Here is a 20,045-nt window from a genome sequence, read left to right as displayed (position 1 = left end):
ATGGAGATTGCAGTTTTACTATATAAAATTTATTTTTATAATCATCTCTGTGCAAAAGTCCTAAGCAGATCATGTCTTGTCTATTTGTTTATATTTGTACATTTCTGATGCTTATAATTCTCATAAATGGGGATATGCATTCAAGGGGATATTCTGTATGGCTCTGTTCGTGTACATGTGTGTTGTTGAACTGGGCCAGTGTGACACTATATTGTAATGGATGATGTAAAGTTCTCAGTCAAAGAGCTGTGTGTTTGGAACAGAAGGCCATTGATGAAGAATGAGTGTGTCACAGCCTATCATGATAAAGTTTTCAGTGCACTAATGTCCTATATATAGGCTATTTCTTTCATTAAACAACAATAAACTACACTATACCATTTATACGTTTGGGGTTTGGTGAGATGGTTTTGAAAGAAGTTTCTATATTCACCAATGAAAGCTGCATTTATTTGATTAAAAAAACTAAACTAAAACAGTATTGTGACATATTATTACAGTTTTCTAATTTAGTACATTTTAAAATGTCATTTAGGCTATTGCTACAATGGCAAAGCTGAATTTTCAGCAGCCTGTCCAGACTTCAGTGTCACATGATCCTTCAGAAATGTTTGCTGATTTGAAACATCTCTTATTATTATTATCAATGTTGAAAACAGTTTAAAAACTATTTGATTAATCCTGTCAAAATATTGAAATAAAAATAGAGCGGCCAGTTCACTACAACTGTTATGATTAATAGATGCATTAATCACGTGATATTAAACTCTTCGTCTGTCTGAAGTTATTGTAGTGCAGCACGAGTGCAGATGATCGGAACACCTGTCCGGCTGGAATCGGAGGCGCGCCCTCAGGAGCGAGCGTCGGAAGTGAGCGCGCGCTCTTGCTGAAAGGGTCGCACAGACAGAGAGAAGCAAGGGAGGATATTACCCGCCTTTACCGCATTACAGTGCGTACGGGAGGAACACTACATCGTATGTGGCCAAACCGACAGCGATACAGGTAAGAAGGGCGATGTTATCACAGGGTTAATGAATTACAAGCAACTGGCCTTGTTCAACAGAGGATAAAAGCAGACTGGATTTGTGTTTAATCCTCGCGCATCCCGCGTGCTTCAGCCTCTCTGCGCATCTCTGAGTGATGCGGTCTTATTTCTGCTGCTCTGCGCAAATGTTACAGCCGCTGTGTTATGAAGTACCCGGCTATATTTTACGAATCGGTAGATAAATATAAACGCAGCTTCATTTAAAGTCATCACCAGCCATATTTAGATGAATAAACTCGGGCGTTTTGAGGCTGTCAAGTTACATGTAGTTGTTTTGAGGCCGAATGTTGGGCAAGGATGCTGTAGGGAGTGAAAGTGTCATCGCCCCATCCAGGGCGCTTCTTAGCTCAAGGATATTGTGCGAACAGGACAAACATTTGCTGCTCTGTTTCATTACATCGGGAGCCTTAAGGGCAATTTTGTTGGTAAATAGCATTGTAATATAATTTACTTTCTCTTAGGATGCTAGCTTGGCCTGTGTGGATAAAATAAGTTTTGGAGTAGGCCTACATATAACGTTCAGATTGTAAATCATCTTGATATCGTCAATAAACATCATAGGCTACTTTTTTTTAATAAATGTTTTTATTTTATTTTATATTGGCTTTGATGGCAGGATGAAAAGTTGTAGGCCTTAAATACATGTCGTCAGAACATCTGTCTGTCTGTCTGTCTATCTATCTATCTAGATATTAACAGTAAGTTTCCTTGCTATACTGACATTCCCAAAATTCCCTGCAGGCTGCATGACACTTAATTAACATTTGATGCATTTTTGTTGAAATAACTGTTTCTTCCTAGTTTTTTCTTATCATTTATGTACATTAGGGTTTTATGTTACATCTTATGTTGTTAAATAATTGTTTATTGCAGTACTTTAGTGTCATGTGTGTTATGATGGAGTTTAGTATTTGTGTGAATGAGACTTCACACCTTTTTATATTTTAGCATCTACCTTCTCAGTTTGTGAAGAGCTTTTATTTATCATCTGACTTTCTCATCACCACCTGTTTTTGGTATTTGTCATGTATTACAATGGTACAAAACAGATATTAGTACTTCAATAGGTTGGTATTTAAGTTATCATATAAGTTAATGAAATGTTTTTTTTGTTTTGTTTTTTTACTGTAACTATTTACTCTATCTATCTATCTATCTATCTATCTATCTATCTATCTATCTATCTATCTTGTCTTGTCTGTCTGTCTGTGTTGTCTGTCTGTCTGTCTGTCTAATCTAAAGTACCAAGTATTCTGATATATCTGACTGAGTATCAATCTAGGACTCCTCTTGCATCTGTGATTGTAAACTATTCTGTTTGAACTTAGACTCTACAACTCTGTATATATGTAATCCAGTAGGGACAAAGTTTCCATTTTTAATCTTTGATTGCAGCATGGGGAAACTCAGAGCTGCTGAATTAGCCCACTAACCAAACTCATTTTTTTTCCATCATGAATTAAAGATGCAAAGCTGCCCACATCAGATGATATCTGTGGCCATGTGACCTGGCCTGGGCTCATATTCCCAGTGAGTTGGACCATGGTCTGAATGATCCAGATATGTGCATGTCATCCCCCATTCAGCAATATTTGCCATATTGTTTTGCAATCATTCATGGAGGTATTTCATAGAGCTTAGAAGTGAAACATAACGATTGGCAACCCGACAACGTTAGTCTATCCTCATTAGGAATGGCTAAAGAGTAATTTAATGAGAACAGTGTCAGATTAAATCTTAGATTTTTCAGAGCAAACGGTACAGCCTGCATTTTAAATTGTAACATAATATAGTACAATATAAAAAAGATATCAGAGTTGCATGCAAAATGTAATATAACAGCATGCAATATAAAAGTTTTAGAGTAAATATTAAAATGAATCGCTGTGCTATTTTTGCACTCTTTACAACTCAAAGAAATCAAACACAATTTCTCAAGTTGCAGTGACTTCAGCACACCACTAGATGCTGATATTCTACTCGATTTATATTGCTAGCTTTGATTCTAATGCAGTTCAACCACCACTGATATTCATAATTTAACATGACACATTTTGAGATTTATTAAGCTATTTTTGTAAAATGTTGCTGTATTCTATTTTTTGTATAGGAACAGCTTTGAGGATCATCCACAAATGACCACATGCTTTTACCTGCACACCCCCCGTCCTCCCACCACCTATAGAGGTATTTTCTGCCATATGGCAAATTTTGAAGAAATCCTTTTACTTGGCAACATGTCAGTTGTGGCTCAAACCCTGTGGATACTCCCACTGAGCCTGCAATTAAAACAGCATTAGAGAAACCTGCTATTCTCCCTCAGCGCCTTCTGCCTCTTAAAGGAAACCTTAAATGGGTGGAAGCTCACAATTTTTGGTCAAATGCATGTAAATAACTCAACTTTGCTTTCAAATATGAATTAAAGATGAATAAACAAAAGATTAATTAGGTTATTTGGAAAGACTGAGTGACCTGCTGCATAATATGCAATGCATGTTTAATGACTGCATCGAAATAAGGTCAAGAGATGACGTAGAGTACGCAATTTCATTTCTTTCTCCAGCATTCCCGTCTTTCCTCTCCTCCTCAGCTCAGATTCACCTACTCTCAGGTTTCCCACACTGCAATGGGATGCTCACCTTTTACTTCTCAGGGTTTTGTTTCCAGAGGTGCTATTTTTAGCTGCGCAACAGCAGCTTTCTCCAGAGGGGGGTGAGAGAGGTGCGTCTGGAAGTGGAGTCTGGCCCACCACCGATTTCAACTGTTGTACACTGGATGGGAAGGAGAGGTTGAAAAGAATCTCAATCTCTGTCCGTCTCTGTTTCTTCCTCAGAGAGGACAAGAAAATGCGAAAGACCGAAACAATGGGGTCAGCTGAAGCATTTGGTTGTTTTTTTAGAGCAGTATGTTTTAGGAGACGACTCTAGGGCCTGTGCGCTTGGATGGAGTGCTAATGGAAGATTGTTATAGCCCATAAAGTGCTCTTCATCTGGATTCAGCTGAGTCAAGGCAGTTGATAGTTATGGATCTCAGACTGACCTAAAAGGAGGACAGATTACTAGCTGCATTTAAATTGATTTTTTTTTTTTTTTTTGCAGAGATGTACAAGAACTTTCAGCAATGAGTAAAGAGGCTTTGGGCACATTAGAGTATATTAAAGCATGAAACGGAAGTTGCAATAGTCTTTTCTTTCCTATTTGTGACGTATATCAGAGTGGAATGGGTTCTGGAAAATGTAGGGCAGCATTTGATTTTGTACTTAGGGAATTGATTGGATTGTAGGAAGTTGGGCGTTGCTAACTATTGATGGGGATAGATAGATTCATAGATAAATCATTTACACTGAAACATCTTGTAGAAAAAATAAGAATTTGATTTAATGGTGACTTTAAACCTGGACTCATTTACACAAATTAGGGATATTAATTCATTGATTAAAGGGATACTCCACTTTTTTTTGGAAATAGGCTCATTTTACAACTCCCCCAGAGTTAAACAGTTGAGTTTTACCGTTTTCGAATCCATTCAGCCGAACTCCAGGTCTGGCGGTACCACTTTTAGCATAGCTTAGCATAGATCATTGAATCGGACAGGACCATTAGCATCTCTCTCAAAAAAATGACCAAAGAGTTTCAATATTTTTCCTATTTAAAACTTGACTCTTCTGTAGTTACATCGTGTACTAAGACCGACGGAAAATGAAAAGTTGTGATTTTCTAGGCTGATATGGCTAGGAACTATACTCTCATTCCTGCGTAATAATCAAGAAACTTTGCTGCCGTACCATGAGTGCAGCAGGCGTAATGATATGACGCAGCACCTGAAAATAGGTCTAATAGGTTAGACAAACTTAGTCCCGGTCACGTTGGAAGTTACCGAGCTGGGGACTATTTTCAGGCGCTGCGTCATATCATTACGCCTGCTGGACTCATGGTATGGCAGCAAAGTTTCTTGATTATTAGTACACGACAGAAGAGTCAGGTTTTAAATCGGAAAAATATTGAAACTCTTTGGTCATTTTTTTGAGAGAGATGCTAATGGTCCTGTCCGATTCAATGATCTATGCTAAGCTATGCTAAAAGTGGTACCGCCAGACCCGGAGATCGGCTGAATTGATTCGAAAATGGTAAAACTCAACTGTTTAACTCTGGGGGAGTTGTAAAATGAGCCTATTTCCAAAAAAAGTTGAGTATCCCTTTAAAGGCATTGATTTTGGAATTTATATATTGATTAATTAATTCAGTCAATCATATCAATATTTTCTGATCCCTAATATTAAGATAATTTAAGACATTACATTACTTTGTCAGATGAAATCATTCAACTTTATGCTAAAGTGACTTTAGAAATCAATACGTTGTTTGTTTAATTACCATGTCATTGAATCATATCTCCAGGCTACAGTTAACAGTGAATCATTTTGGGATCAGTTTGTCTGTTCGAGGTCCCATTATGCTACAGCAGAAATTCTCAGTTAATATCATTATAGAGAACATGAAGTAGCCCATGCATCTCACTGCATGACTCACTCTTGTTTCCATATTAAAGCCCTTCCTGTCTGATGCACTCCGAATATTTTATCATGGCTCAGTAGGTAAATATCCAACAAAATCATTGAAGACATTGTCCATATTGTATTTGCCGCACCTTCACAAGTGTTGTCTCAGACATACTCTTATGTTCTGTTTGATCTATAGTAGCGCTCACCTCTGCCTTTTCAAATGACCTCTGTGACTGTGACGTATGACTGTGTTTTTGATGTACAACATCAAAGCTTTTGCAGTGCATTGTATATTTGCATCCTTATTCTTCTTGTTTCAAAGCATTATAGGCACTTTGGGAACTATCTGTAACAGTCCTCCACTGGCTTTTTACTTCTCTCAGTGTCTGCGTTATATCTCTCTCTCTGTGACTTTTAGCGGTGCGCACATGGTGCCCTAGACCCGCAGGGAGCCCACTGGCTCTGTGAAGCCAGCAGCCCTGCACCTGCACAGGCTTCTGAAGCAATGGTTCATTCGTATGCATCAGGGTCAGAGTTTTCCCAAAGGAACTGCTACTAATAGATTAAGCACATGAGTCAAGCATGGGAAATACAGAAAATATTGTCCATGACAATTAGTGAGGACAGTGATGAGACTAATGATGGAGTGTGTGTGTGTGGGGGGCCTGGTAAACCCTTACATTATGGGTCAAAATGTCCCCACGAAGATGGTAATATCCGTAATCCTTGTCCTTGTGTGGACATTTTTTGGTCTCCATGAGGAAAACAGCTTATAAATCATACTAAGTGATGTTTTTTGAAAATGTGAAAATGCAGAAAGTTTTCTATGATGCATATAGGATTAGTGTAAGGGCATAGAATATACAGTTTGTGCAGTATAAAAATCATTATGTCTATGGAAAGTCCTCATAAAACATGAAAACACAACATGTGCGTGCTTGTCTTTAGCTAGTAATAATTGTAGTTATTATTATTATTAGGATTGCAGCCCTTCAGGTGTAACATATGTTGACATCAGGATTGATGCAGTTGACCTGTTTATTTTTTAATTAGCTTCATGTGGTTTTTTTTTGTGGTTTTTTAATTAGTTGTTAGGACTTATTTTAAATAAAGTAGTTGGACCAATGCGGCAAAGTCTCCATTCATTACAAATATCAAAGCTGGACAATAAACCATAACCAGATTCTTGAATCCTTAAGAGTCAAAAGTACACAATGCAGTCAAACCCTTTAAGCTGAGTTAAGTATAGTTCAGAACAGATTTGTTGAATAGAAGATTTGTGAAGTATAATGAATACAAAAAGAAAGAAGCCTTCCATTGATAAACATTAAAAATAAATCTTTTCAGTATAGAGTCGGATACTGATTTCTTTAGCTATCAAACAAAACGGACATCAGAGAGGCTTTTTAATCACGTGTTGACACAGGTTTTACATTGTACGTAATAAGTATGATGTTGAAAAGGGCTACAATATACCTTTTATGTGGCTTCTGGTTTGATTTACATTGTTTATGGCTGAAAGGAGGAAATCTTTTAACAGAAGACTTCTTCTCTTTAGTGCAGAACCATTGAACTCTTTTGGGATTTGTTTTAAGTCATTGAATGACAGATGTTTGAGCTCCTATAGTCAAATAATGCTGGAGATTGGATGGTGCACATTAGCTAAAAAAAAAGCTAACCATTAACTAGACCATGAGAGCAGTAGTAGGTATTAGTGAACCTTTGTTGAAGACACACATACAATGAAGTAAAGCTGTACTGTACTTGATTGCCTGGTAATAAATACAATAGGTTAGTTAATTAGACAATAAACCTGTGAAAAAGAAACCGTTAATGGTAGTCAGGTGCCTCTACACGTGTTTCTGTTTGATATGTAATTTTCTTTTAGCCAGTATGTTATTAAGTATTTTTTAAAAAGCATATATAAATGCATTAAAGCATTTTGCTGTCATCAACAAAACCTCAGATCCCATAACTTTTAACGCTAATATTTCATCAGGATTGCTGCCGTTATGAGTGAAATCTTAGTCCATATTTGAATTAAATTGTGTTTGATAAAAAAAAAAAAAACTTCACATGCCAAATTCAAAGCCATATGGTCGAATCATTCTTTACCAGATTACAATCAGTTAAGTTAGCCTAGAAAATCAATAAACCCTCTGATCAAATTAGCAATGGAGTCATCTGATATGACACATTTTCACATTTCAGCTTGTTTAAGAGTGGCTGGGGGGAGTGGGGTCTTCATTAGATCCGTATATCCCTTGGGATCACAGACAGTCAGCAAGCCCTGGAATTTCCCCAACAAAACCTGCCCAGGTGGAAACACCTGTCGCCGTAAACAATGAAGAAAACATGACACATGCCTTGTCTTGTTATCTTGTGTGAATGGAAGTATGGACAATAACAAGCATCTTAGATGGCGATGGGATCGGAGGTCAAGGTGTGAGGTTTTGTTATTACTTCCAGGAGCACTTGATGTTGTTAGGAATGGAAAACCACATTTAGCCTAACTGGCTGGAAGCTTCAAATTGGCTTCTGTGTTCTTATTAGTGTGGTTTCAGATGTGTTAAGACTGACGTTGAGTCACTTGGGACATATAGCTCGGGGATATTACGGATGATTCTTCATTTATGTCAGCGGTCTTGTACTGCCACCCTGCAATTACCGTGAGATTGGGCTTTCTGTATCTGTGTCATGCAGTCAGTCACAGAATAGGATGATGTGAAAAAATGAAGACTCATTCCTGTCAGGAAACCTGAGCCTCGGGGCTTGAGGGGAAGGAGGTTTCGAGAGAGAGAAGAGAGGACTGTTTGTGTCCTCACATATTGTTTGGGGTAGGGTGGACGCGCAGTGGATGAGGTGTCATTCTGTGAAACCGTTGCCTTTTACAGTTTTATAAGGGGATTTCTGTTGGATTTTAAACTTTCTAAAAGAAAAATAATGTGTTTAAGTGTTAAATTGCATTGTGCCATTTTTGTGAAACCTTTTTTCAGGATTCTTAGATGAGTAGAAAGTTCAAAATAACATTTATTTGAAACATTAATAGATGTCTTTACTGTCACTTTTGATCAATTTAATGTGTCCTTGCTGAATAGAATTAATAATTCCCTCAAAATATTGAACAGTTGTGTACCTTCACTAAAAGGGAACATGAATAATGCACAGGTTTGACAATTTCACAGTTTAATTTCACATTGCAAACCTTGTTCTAAAGGTTGTGAAACTACGAGGTTCATCTATTCTTTATATGTTAATACATATGCATTTATTTAACAGTATTTTAATATACTGTTTTTATTATATTATTTTAATTTATTATTAAATTACTTTTTACAATTTTTCTTAATATTTACTTACTATATAACATCATGGTAACAGGTTTGACCTTTTAAGATAGTCCTGTACTGACAATTGTAACAAAACATAAAATTAAATTATAAAAATAATAGAATTTTATAAGGACAAAGTTTCTCACATGTATACTTAAAAAAGAGAAACATTTGAATTACTAACTAAAATTTGTACTGTATATATTCTGAAATAGAAATCTGTTAATGCTCCATTGTATAAGTTGCATGATCTATTCATCATTCAAGTAATTTTTTCCCCAAATATTCCCATTACCCAAATGGCATAATTTGACAAGCACGACTGAGTTGTTTGAAACAATGAGAAAAAGGCGAGAAAGGAGCGAGAGACGAAAGTCTGTCACTGTGTCTCCTTTCTCACTATCTATCTTTCTTCCCTCATTTCTCCCGTTATAAGCAGATGGACAGTGGGGGCCAGGGAATGGAGCTCCTTGGAGTCTGGCGTGATGTCCATTGTGGGCTTTTGATATTTAAACTCGCCCTTCTCTGCCCTCAGGGGACGCGCGATTGTCTCCATTGTTCAGTAAAAAGTGGGCCAAGAAAGAGACAAATAAAAATGGGGGATCAGATTGACATAAAAGGGGAGGGGATGATTGGTAAGATAAATACAGGAGAAAACAATCTTTGACTGACAGTTTTTTCTGGTTTCACCAGATTTGTACCGAAGTGTGTTTTGTGGAGTGCACCAAATATGTGACGTGATGGACAGGAGCACAGAGAAAGCACAGCAAGGGAGTTTTCCCCCATTGTGAGAGGATTTTTTTTTATGTCAGCAAATAAGGAAGATGAAAAAAAAGTGTGTGCGGCGAGTAGTCTGTCAGGTACTGAAATAACAAGCAAACTAGACGAGCTGCTAGACAATAAATAAATATGCATCCTGTTTTATAAATGAACAAATAGGTATTCATTTCCCGACACTTTCCTGATTTGCTTTTACCGTTTCGTGGATATAAATGCTCAGTTTGTACAAATCATTTCACATCTCACCTCACCTCACTGCTCCGTGACATGAACAGACAGCGCAGATGCATGGGAGAGAGAATGATTTTCTGTGCCAGATGTATGCTGTGGGGTTTCTTGGGAAAGACCAGCCAAATTGCACACGCTCCCATCTGTACCTCTTGCCGCTAACAAAATAGCGAGGGAACGCAGGCCACACAAAGGAGTATCAAATGCTATATTAGCCTCTGAGACAACAGCTCCTGCTAAATTGGCCTCTAAAGGCTCAATAAATCTGCAGAGCCCGTATTTGCTATGAGTTTGTTTAATATAAACATGCCATTTGGGTTTGAAAGAGTCAAAATGAGATTATGATTAATAAGAAATCTTATCTTAAAATGAATCAGCACTTTAGGAAATTTGAATTCATAGGCCTACAGGTCTTATAAGATATTGAGAACCAGAATGGAGCAGCAACGAAATTATATATATATATATCCATGTTTTAGGGGAATCTGTTTTGGTTTTTATATTTTTGCTTTAAATTTTTAATCAACCAGGGATTTGTTGCCATACACATTTAAACATGCCATCTGATCAACCATTAGAGTGTAACCGGCATTGACATGAACTGAGCTAAATGAAAACAGAAAGTCTTTAATTATTCATTTGTACATTTGCTGAATGAAATCATAGACCCGTTACCTTAAATAGGTGGTTGTCAGTATTTGGCGTCAAAATAGTACCAGACATTACAAGAATAATATATTATTTTAAAGTGTGTGTGTGTGTGTGTGTGTGTGTATGATTTATAATTTAAACAGCTGTATTTGTTGCAACTCAATAATAATGGTTGTTTGAAGGAATGAAATCAAATTCATTTGTCCAGAATTGATGTCTTTGCAATTATTCAAATATTTCAGCCTTCCTTCTACATTGTAAATGAATCTAGCTTCTTTGTGCCCCACAAAATACAGGTCATATTGACCTCAGGCAAAATAAGGTCTATTCAGTCATGTCATTTAAGTTGTTTAGACTCCTAGTTACATGCTGCAGCTCCTCATTTATGGTGTTTTAATTGGGTCACCATGGGCTAGTGGCTAATGTGTTCAGACAGTCCTATCCTGAGCATTGCTAAATGGCTAATCTCAGCAAAGGTCAGGAAATGAGGGTTTATTAATGTTGGGATGTCCATCAACTATCAGTCTCAGTTTCTTCTTCATTGTATCACTCTTCCTCATCTCCAGCATCGCTGTTAATTAGCCTAGCATCTCCTTTTAAGGCATGCGAATCGATCTGTTTGTCATTGTGACTGCTCGCAGATGACACAGATTGCTCTTTATCTCAGTGAGGTTACGACATGCAGTTTATTTTTCCTTCTCCAGGGCCGTAACCCAAAGGTCAGTGTCACCATGGCTGTTTTGAAGGTCATGACGTGCAGAAGTGTTTTGCCTTTTGGCTTTCATGTGGGTGAGTCACCCAGAAGGTGACTGTGTTTATAACCTAATGCACTGTTGCAGATCTGCTTCAAATGTCAGTGTTTAATTCAGATTGGAGACCATTAAATTAAGATTAGTTTCGATAACTCAGTTCAGTTGCTTGCTGAGATGTAATAACCGAAGATGAAGGTGGTAGACGAGGGCAAGCTAACATGGGGGAGGGGGATGCCATAAAAGATTTATGTTTAGAGAAGACCTTAAAATGTATTTGAGTCAAACAGAGAGTAATTTTTCATTAATGGTGTTTTTAGGGATCTATTTAATATCTCAGTTCTGCAAATCTCTCCATCAAGCTCATTGTACCTAAAGCTGAAAGTGTCTCTGTAAGAGAATATGACATATTCTCTTGTCTATAGGAAAATAGCTTTAACTCCAATAGTAGATTGACTTTATGATTCTAACCAATTACAGCATTAAGCATTATTAACTCACCTTTTTAAAGAAAATATGTGTTTATATTGACATGAGGGTCAGTAAATAATGACCAACATTTCTTTTTTGGGTGAACACGCACTGATTCTAGAAATAAAACTGCCACAAGGATTCTCTCTGCCTGCTACATGTAGGTCAGATTCAGAGCTTCACGTAATGTTCACAAAAACACAGTGGCCTTCTTGTTGTATCAGATAGTCACAACTAATTTCATTAATTACTGCTTCTGTAAGTTAGCTAAAAATGTGTGTTCGTAAGTGTTACGGTAATATTTTTTAAGATTCATGGGTATCTTTTCCCGTATTCGTTCCGTCTAATTAGCTGAGATGTGATAACCTTGGTTTGGCACAAGCGTTTTGTCCCTGGAAATAATAACCATGCCTGCAGGTGTTTCTCAGAGGGGGGTGTCTGTAATTTGACGCATCTAAAATAGCCTTATGGTAAGCAGTGACACTGTTATCCCTGTCTTTTCCCACGGCTCTGAGGAGGATGAGACTGCATTTGTGATGACACTCTTTTTTCTCTTTTTGTAAAGCATTCAAAACTGGATGGATGGATGAATATGAATGCTAAAATGTCATTTGTCTGTTTGTTTATTTTTTTATGCCCCAAAAAAGGTGCAAACTTTTAATCAGTACGAAGTGTACAAAATATTAAGCAGCTCAGTCGTTTTCAACATTGATGATAATAATAAGAAATGTTTCTTTAGCATAAAATCAGCATAATAGAATGATTTCTGAACTGAAGACTGGAGTAATGGCTGCTGAAAATTCATTTTTCATTAAATTGACCTATACTTTCTTGGTCTGTTCTCAGTCTGAAGGATAATGCAATTAGTTAATTTCCTGTAATTAGTGCCATGAATCTGTATAGTATCTATAGACGCACGTCCTTGCAGTTGTATTGTCTTTTCTTGATCCTTTAAAGATGCTGACTTTGTTTTGCAACCGGCTTCAAATCTGAATAAAACCATGTCATTTATTTAGTCTTTTTGAAGGACCCTCAGCAGACCTTCTGAAACCTGTATAGGGTTACAAGTCGCTATCAATGTTTTCATACAGAACAGGTGTCCATTTTGTCCCACTGGGAAATTACATAATTTTCAAGGCCTATTGTATTAATTCATAGGTTCAAACTGTGTGTTATGTCATACTATAGAAAGGAAGCTTTGAATTGATGTAGGATATCTTTTGAATGAAAAGAAATCCACTTCCCTTATCTTTGCAAGTTATTGATCTAAAGCAGATGTTATGATCTCTATGGCACAGATGGCTTGTCTTGGTTTTGTAATTACTCATGCAAGGACTGTCTTGTGGTTCTGCAGTCCAGCTGCTTTACCCCATTGTATTCTTAGACATTGGTGTGTGCGTGCGTTTGGGGGACACGCACGCGCTCTGGCAGGAGACCAAAGCTTTCCCTCCCTTGTCCAGATTTCTTGAGGGCAGATCGGGGCTCCGCCAGCAATTAACTGAAGAAATGACAACACCTCCTGTTGATAGAGGCTCCTGAAGAACCGAGGGGGAAGGGTCAACGTGCCTACGCGCGACAGCCCGCCGTTTGACCGACAAGCAAGGAAGGGCTTTTTGTTAACACTCTCTAATTCAGCCTTCTGTCAGTGTAGATATAAAGTAGGTCTGGAGACTAAACTGAACCGCGACCCCAGGGCTTAACACACTGGATGTCAGACCCGGGGTTGACTCTTCAACTGACACAGTTAAACGCTCAGAGCCCTGATCGGTGGCACGTTTCATCCTGGTCCATATGTTTCCCATGCATCTAGCCCACAAGAGTTTGCTTTATAGGTCACGTTTGCGCATGCACATGTGCTTTTTCTCAATATGCTTTACTTGATTGACACAGATCTGGAATCTCGCATCAATCTCACACTTATATGCTGCAAATTTAGCAGAATTGTTTTTTTCCTGACAGGAGAAATTGTGTGGAAGTCGTTTATATTCATATGCAGACATCCCACCCTTCGCTTTATTTATTTATTTATTTATTTAATAGTAGCCTATTCGTGTGGTGAAAGTGATGTCGTTGAGGGTGATGAAAAAAAGTAAAGGGTCTCCACAAAATTCGAACGCAAGTGGTCACAGAAGATGCATTTGAAACGTGATAATACCAGGTGTAACGGTAATGCGTCTTTGCAGACCACTTGTGATCAGTTCACCGAAAACGCATCTTAATAACACCTTTTCTCTCTCGCTCGCTCGATTTCTGGGATTTTTTTAGTTTTGACCCTGACAGGAATTCGGCATTGGCCAATCAGCATCCTGGAACGGTTTCATAATTATGGATATAGATGTAGCATAATTTATATTGAGATAATTTCCTTTCTTGACCAGCTACTTCCTTAGTCCTTCCTTATCCATTCCTCTCGCTCTGTGATTTGCTCTCTCTATCTTTGTGATCTGTTGTGTTGCACTTCTGAGAAACCGTCTACATCACCTAGAACATTCTGATCCAAACACATTTTACACCTCTAATAGCCCTGTTCAGGGTCTTTATTGAATTACAGAGTCTGCCCGTGTTCCTGCTTCTTCTAACCCCTGTGCTAGCGGCTTATTGGGTGAAACTCAGACAGCCAGGTACCCTGCTGTTAGAGATATTGTGTTTGTGTCAAGGCTGTGGCCTACCTGACATCTGCTCTGTGGTTGAACAAGGGACATGAGCTTAGCCTACAGTATGACAGTATTCATTGGTTTGCATAACTGATGATGTCACAACCCTGTTCATGTGACACTTTCTATTAATGAAGACACTGAATCGAGCTGTATTGTAGCTGTTTTAGCTGTATCTAAAGTGTGGTCACATTTACCATTGCTCAGTAAAATTTTGCGGATGAAATTCATTTCAGTAGAAAGCTGCACATTCACAAATTCGAAAAAGTTCCCCATGCAGATTTCGCTAATGTTGAGGTTGCTCATGTGACCAACTCTGTGCTCAATGTGCTCATCACTGACCAACACACAAAAAAAGTGACTTCTGTGAGCTGTGCTTCATACATTGCTACACTATTGTGGACAGTGGACAATGGACCTTTTGTCAGCAATACTTTGCTGAAATATCACTAATGTAACCACACCTTGAATGTAAATCTTTACATTTTTGTGTTAAAGATATTTGGATCTGAGTTAAAGCAAGGAACATAGGAACTGAAGGAGAGATTTTTACTTTAAATTGCCCAAAGGAAGAGCTTCAGGATATATGGAAGCAAATCAATATAATTGATCCGAATAGAATTTATATTGTTTCGGGTCATAAAAAGTCTTTTTTCTTTCTTTGATTTTTTTGCTCTTTGTGTGGCTGTTAAATAAATGTAAGAAGAGAGTGAATTGCATTATGGAAGAAAGGAAGGACTGTCTCAAGAGTCACAAGGCTAATGTGGATGTATCTGCTTTGCCTTCGGCAGCAGCTGTTCTGAAGGACCGCCATTAATATGACCCTCTGACCGGCTGTACACAGGTTGAGTGAAGAGAAGGGTCTTCAGATCAATGGAGTGTGGGACAGAGAAGGACAGAATGTGTGTGAAGAGGTATGGACCTGATAAACGAAAGACCAGCTGTCCCCAAAGTGCTCCCAGACCTCATAAACAGGATCAGAGAGAACTTGAAACACACTTTTCATCATATTTGTACTTCTTACATGTCTTTTAGGGTTGTATTAGGTATCAATCTTAAAGGGGACATTTTAAGTCATTTAGTCATTTAGTTGGTCATTTTAAGTCATGGAGTCTAAAACAACATTGGACACCACTGATTTATATTTAAAAAAAAAATAATTTCACAAAAGAAATCAAGTCGTACTGGTTCTGAACAACATGAGGGTGAGTTAATAATGACTATCCCTTTAAATACATATGTTTAGCAGGCCTTAAATGGACAAATCAGAATGGGTAACATTTATTCAAAGTGATCTCATTCTAGATTATGGGGTTAGTATAGCAAAGGTATAACATTTATTTTGTATGGTGTTGATGTAGAGAAAACTGCTCATTTGTGATGCCTCTTATTGGCTTAGGAAGTGATATATCACATAAACAGATGGGAGGTGTGGGAACTACATACACTATACACCTGGAAACTACTTCATCATGATGACTTTAACAATTTGTTGACCTGACCAACCACTGAGAACAGGATCATTGCCAAGTGCCATTAGCTAACATGCAGCACGCATCTTACTTGGGCGTGCTGTCTTTGAACAAGACAAAGGATAAAGCGTTGTTCATCATAAAATGAATATTTGGTTATTATTTATTCCTAGAACTGTCATTGTACACTGTTCAAAAGTTTAGGGTAGGTAATAGAAGAAATTAATACTTTTATTCAGCAAGGATGCATTAGATTGATCAAAAGCTACAGTAAAGACATGTAATGTTACAAAAGATTTCTATTTCAGTTCAAAGATTTCATATAAAAACCTTTTCTTTTGAATTTTCTGTTCATTAAGGAAAGCTGGGGGGAAAATATATCGCTTTTTTCAGAAAAATATGAATTGTTTTCAACATTAATAAGAAATGTTTCTTGAGCATCAAATCAGCATATTAGAATGATTTTTGAAGGATCTTTGCATCGAAGGAACAAATTACAGTTTGTTTCTACATTCTGCTTTTACAGTATTTTTTTGGAGGAAAAAAAATTTAGCCTTGGTGAGCATTAGAGAAATCTTACCTACCCCAAACGGTAGTGAACTATTCCTTTAACTGAGAGTAAATACCAGTAAAACTGCCATTATGTTGATCTGGCTATGCAAATTGTTTTATGGTGTTTTGACGCACAAACAAGTGCTCAAAAGCCGCTGGTTTACACGACCGAACATGTCAGAGTGGGATTCACTCCAGTGGGACTCACATGGACCCGTTTCAGCTCATTACTGACAGCTTTTGTATATGGCCTCTCTCATAAACTTGGCAGCTCCCTGCCTTCCCAAGTGTGCTCTTCAGACCTCTCGTTAGTCTCTAATGAGCCACCCCCGTTGATTGCTGGGAAAGGAGAAAAACAAAAAAAGCAGAGGAACATCCAGTTTGTCTCATTTCACCTTTCATCCCCCCCCCCCCCCCCCCCCCAACACAGACAAAGGAGGCCTTACTTTGCTCAAACAGCCATAATGCTCCACTGTTGTTTCCCTTTGTTTTGTTCATGTCCTGTCCTTGAGTTCCACAAACAACAAGAGCCTTTCTATCTTTCGCAAATACATCCATATTCCTCTGCCCTTTCTTCTTCTGTCATCTCTTTCTCTTCTTCCACCCCCTCTCCCTCTCTTGCTCTTTTTTAACCCGTGCCCCTCCCCATCCCTCTCCTTTTGTGTCCCTCAAGCTGGTTTAAATATTTAAACAATGCAATTAGTGTTACACCTGATGCAATTGAAAGACGGGCCCTCTGTGACCGTATGCTTTGGCACGGCAACACAGCAGGAATGTCTTTGCTCATAGCCTTTAATGTCAGCGTCAGATGAATACAGGTTTCTTAACCTCAGAACTAGTCATTGAATTTAAATCTCTGGAAGTGACTGCAGAGTGTACATTTGCTGTACATGTTGTTTAGCACGCAGTTTAATCTCTGATTTGTTAGAATAGAACAGAACAGAACAGAACAGAACAGAATAGAATAGAATAGAATAGAATAGAATAGATCAAATTTAATTATGCGCCAAAATGATTTTTTTTTTCAGTAAGCCGAAAATCGAAACCTTAAATAAAGTAATTTAACTATGCTGTCATGACATTGACAGAATCAAAATATGTTATCGGAGACGTGCTAATAACGTTTTTTAGCTGTTTTGCCATATATTTTCAGTTGCAGAAATTTTGGTTGAACAATAATCCACTGATATGTATTGCCACACAACTGGGCAGTTACAAATTTTGTTGGTACAACTTTAAGACATACATAGGCTGTAATGTTGCAATCACATTATCAGTCAAATTAGTTGTGAAATAAATTTGTCAGGGCCCAGGGGTAGTGTTGGGAAACTACTGAATCTATAGTGCTACAGCTGATGTACGAAAAAATGACTTCTTCTTAGTGAATCAGAAACATATAGTGCAACCGGTGTAGACCAATTCTCGAAAAAAAGTTTGCTTTATGAGCTAGTCTGAATCAGAAAAAATGCAGCACAACCAGTGTACAGTAGACTCTTTTTAGCTGGCTCTTTGTAGTGAATCAGAAACATCCAGTGCAACCAGTGTGTGACAATTGAGTGAATGAATGAATCATTTAAACAGTGAATCAATACATTATTTAAATATGTTAACATTTTGTTAGTTTAGTATTTTTCTTTGATAACCATTGATAGATCAAGTCATTAAGAGGAGTCAGAATCAGAACCAGAATTGTTCAGTTCATTATGATTCCCATCCCTATCACATGCATGAAGTTGTGTCAGGAAGTTTTGGCTCTGATTTAATGGTCTTTTCTCCATCTCACTGCTTCCCCAGGGGGATTTAGATCAGCTCCTTGTAATTTCTGTGCCAATCCTGAAGAACTGAAACAAACCTTTTATTTAGTCTTACTCCCTCTGTTTTGCATCTGCCAACACAACAGACGTCAGTGGAAAGGAAAAAATGTGAAACATTTCTCATAATAAGGGAAACCCTTTCTGTGCTTGGACTGTACATGATTGAGGTCACAAGCAAATACGCTTCAACAACAAACACTGTTTAATCTCGACGTTTCTTGATTTTTGTTACAAACTGGGGAATAGAGAAGTTGCTGCAGTATTTTAATCTCGCTTTGCATTGAAATGAGGATTTGAGCTGTTATCTTTGCATTTGTGCTCGCTGTTAAACTCCTGCTGATAGATATGCAGTCACAGAGGAGACCCCTTATCATAATTTAATGTGCTTACCATAGAGAACTAAATACCTCCAAATTGCAAATCCACCTTTGAGACACAGGATCAAGGGTCCTACTTAGAGTTAAACTGTCAATCACTTGAAGTCCTTGGCTTGAAGATGGTCTATGGTAAGCTACTGTATAGTAATTTGACTTGACCTGTCCACTTCATTTAGACAGTGAGGTTGAAAACTTTATGATTCATTACTGCTTCCATCCATATACTTGTGCAAAACGATGATAAAAATGTTGGCATATACCTTGTAATTATACATTTTGGCGCAATAACTGATTCCCATGGGAATGTTTTCTCAGGTCATGTGACAAGGGAATCTCTCTAAGGTTATTTATGCTTTAGTATTGTCATTTTTATTTCAAAATTTTGTCAAAATTATTTTTGTCCCAGGCCCCCATAAATTTGAGCGACTGCCCTGTATGATAGTACAAAATGGTACAAAACTAGTACCTCGACACATATGTCATGGTACTGCATGATTACCATATTCATATAGCACGGTATACATTAAAAAGTTTGGAGTCAGTAAAAAAAACAAAAAAAAAGATTTCAAACAAATTGATCAAAAGTGAAGACATAGTAAGTAATGTTACAATTTTTTCAAATAAATGCTGTTCTTTTAAACGTTCTATTCATCAAGTAATCCTGAAATTCTGTATCATGGTTTTCATAAAATATTAAGCAGCACAGCTGTTTTCAACATTGATAGTCCGTTAGGTATGGTGTTACGGTATGGTTTGGGAGCATAACTGTACAGCTTAAATCTGTATTTGTACACCTGGTGTTGACAGCATTGAAAATTGTTAGGTAAGAAGAATATTTTAATCTTAATCTTCAATACTTATATGAGAACTGCATTCTTAATCAGGTACAGAACATTTTGGGGGACCAAACTCACTTCTTTGTATTCACAGTATGAACTGTGGAACAGTTGAACAGGTAGAAGATACAGAGTCCCAATGTGCAAACTAAACCGGTATAAGAATTCCTTTGTACCTGTATCTGTACGAATGTTGAATAAGTGTTTATCCTGATAATTTTCAATTTAATTAAAAAAGTTTAAACTGTCTTTTATATGAAAGTTTTATATGTCCATGCAGCAACGTAGTCCACAACAAATTTCCTCTCGAGGACAAGTATACTACTACTAGTAAGAAATGTTTCTTTAGCACCAAACCATTAGAATGAAAGTTCAGAAATAAATTACATTTTAAAAATGTATTAAAACAACTCTAAATACTTGGTTCACAATATTATAGTATTATTATTTATTTTTTTATCAAATAAATGCAGCCTTGGTGAGCATAAGACACTTCTTTTATAAATTAAATAAAAAACTTACCAATCCCAAGCTTTTGAACCATGACATTGCCATGGCATATAGAAAAAAGTTATTCCATCGT

The 20,045-nt window shown here is 37.4% G+C and overlaps 1 protein-coding gene across 1 annotated transcript in view; it reads left to right on the top strand.

Annotated features, from left to right (window-relative positions):
• Positions 1-875: 875 nt before the first annotated feature.
• nfasca (neurofascin homolog (chicken) a) overlaps positions 876-20,045 on the top strand; it is an 82,944-nt gene continuing 63,774 nt past the window's right edge. The window contains exon 1 of the mRNA XM_084100683.1: positions 876-1,002. The gene's annotated coding sequence lies outside the window, so the exon portion shown is untranslated. The remainder of the gene's footprint in view (positions 1,003-20,045) is intronic.

The sequence above is a fragment of the Abramis brama genome (genome assembly GCF_963993115.1).
Source record: "Abramis brama genome assembly, chromosome: 23".
Lineage (NCBI taxonomy): Eukaryota > Metazoa > Chordata > Actinopteri > Cypriniformes > Leuciscidae > Abramis > Abramis brama.
This window is presented reverse-complemented; position numbering and strand designations above follow the sequence as displayed.